Source organism: Phocoena phocoena, chromosome 10 (genome assembly GCF_963924675.1).
Source record: "Phocoena phocoena chromosome 10, mPhoPho1.1, whole genome shotgun sequence".
Taxonomy (NCBI): domain Eukaryota; kingdom Metazoa; phylum Chordata; class Mammalia; order Artiodactyla; family Phocoenidae; genus Phocoena; species Phocoena phocoena.
In genome coordinates, this window is record NC_089228.1 from 57,232,857 (window position 1) to 57,235,565 (window position 2,709).

A 2,709-nucleotide genomic window follows, 5' to 3' on the forward strand; every position below is an offset into this window, starting at 1 on the left:
CCTTTCTCTGTCTCACAGAAACAGAGAATTGAATGTAATCTTACTATGTTTGGAGGTCAATGAATAAAGAGAAATTTGGTGTGCTACTTTATTTATTTTCATTGACTGGTTAGTATAAATTCTTTCTTCATACCATCTGGACCTTTTTTCCCCTTTACAATATCACTACTTAATACATGGGTCTTAGGTTCATTCTACCCTTTGTCACAAATAGACTTGGGTAAGCAGCCACACAAGGCATGAGCACAGACTATCACAAATATTGTGCAGTGGCAGTTGAGGGGGCCCCCAGGAAATCCATTCCTATCTGCAGGCATTACCCTTTATGACAAAAGATATGAGTTAAAATGGGAATACATCTTGAAAATAGGGAAATGATAATGGTGCCTATTGTCATATATTCTAGTTAACTTTGGAACAGCACTCTCAATCCACCTTGGGTTACTATTCACCAGAAGAAGATGAAGGCAAACTCCTAAGGGAGTGTCTAACCTGTAGCAGGTGCTCAATAAATATTCAGGGGAATGAGTGGGAGACAGTCAGAATACTCTTATCATGTTTTATTCTTTTACCCCCAAGTGCTTGTTTAACTAGAAAATAGAAGGTTGTTTAAAGAATAAAGTGTGCATAAGGAAGGTGTCAAGTCTGCTGACTCGGGAGCAAGGCCATGACAGTACTTGCCCTTGGCTGATGCCACTTTTGCCAATGGCAGTTCTGTAGCAAATGCAACTTTGTTTGGCACCATACGATGGTATTAAAATACAACACCTACCTAGTTCTCATGAGTGAACCAGGATGAATGGATGTGTATTTGTAAGCACGCCAGGGTCCAGTTGCATTTAACCAATACACTTAAACACATTTTCCTTATTTCTGGTTGCTCTATGTGAATTATATATTATTTAAAATTATATCTTATTTTAACCACTTTTTTCAAATTTTAAAGGAATTTTAAGGAAATATGTCTACATTAAAGGAATTGGAGTAATGATTTTTCATTTTGCATTTCCATCTATTTGTGGGGCTGAAAGTTCTGTAAGTTTTTAATACCTACCTGAGCACAGACAGACTGCATCTTGACATCTAACATGGAGGTTAGCTGTCATTCAGCCAAGGAAAGAAGGACTCCCTGTTGTTGGTACAAGAAGTTCTAACTTCCGTGGTAGGGTTCATGACACTTTATTTTAGTGCCTTTTCAAAAATAATAAAGCTGATGTAGCAAAGTGGTAATTAACCTTAGTCATGCCAAACTCTTACTGCTATTATGTTCTAAGTGCTGGTTTTATTTTTTTAAACCATTAGTAAAGGTAGTAAATAAAATGGAATAGTTACAAAGATGCAACCTAAGTGATTAGAAGGAAAAACATGTATCTGTGGGATATGAAACTATTTCCCAAAATGAATCAAATGATTTTTCTGTTTTATCTTTAGAAAAGATGAGGCCATTTAAGGATCTCTCGAATAGCTAAGGCAATTGTGGTATAAAAAGGAATTTCTGGGCAGAGAATCTGAAAACCATATCATAAATACTCGCCATGTTATTTAGTTAGTGGGTTTATATTGCACAATTTAGATTAATTACAATCAGTTAATTTTACCATGGCATGGATAATCTCTCTGTCATACGTGTTTACCCTGCAATTACTGAGTGAGGTGTGTGTCTCTGGGGACTTTCTTTTATTATTAACCCAAATTTCAGGTGACATCAGGAGAATGAATTACTTTCGAGAGTTTCTTTTTTAAAATGGGTTTAAAAATTCAACAATGAGTCAGAACTGTGATTATGCCTGTACTTGACTAGGGCTGTAAACACCAAACTATTTGACTATCTGATCTGAGATAGTATTTGGGTTCCATGACTGAGAGGTACAGAGGAAAGATACTGAATGTTTGTCCTTAAAGTAATATGCACTTGTATTTTATATGTAATCTTTCACTTCTATACCCATTCCATTTTAAGAAAAAATACAAATTTCACCTTTTCCATTTAGAATCAAAGGAAAATCTCCATATGAATATAAGTGAATACAAGTGTTTGTGTAGCAAGTATCATAATCTCTGGCCTCATCTCATCTGTAAAATAGATGTTAGAAAATGAGTGGTTTTCTATTTTTATTTTTAGCAGTGGAACCTTGTTTTCAAATGAAACTGTACAGAGACCCCCAGAGAAATAGGACATAGTGCATTCAGCCACCCTTACCCTCCCCTGGTTGTCCTGGAATTGACAATGACTGGGTTAGTCCTTTCAGGCACTCCACATAGGGCAGTGATTCTCAGAGGATCATCTAGGGTCACTGTGAAAACAATATTGTTATTTGAAAGGAGAACCCTCGGGTACCTAGGCCAGTGCTATTGAGGTAATCTTCAGACTAGTGTTACTGGCCCATGAGGGAGAGATACAAAATTGAGAGCAAGCATTGAGAAATGTTTATAGCAATTTGACATTGCTGTGCTATCCAAGCACATGATCAGTGATGGGCTTATTTTCCTGGATACGATATGGACCAAAAGTGTTGATCCATAATAGATTGGAAAAAAAAACTTTATGGATAATTTGAGAAGCACTGTTCATGAATATTTTCTTATTTAGGACTCCAGTTTTCCTCCTAAAGATTGAATAAGTTAGATCATTCCTGAGTGTGTTCAATATTATTATAGCATTACAAATACTTATCAATTGATTTGATTTATAAGGAAGCTTTATGAAAG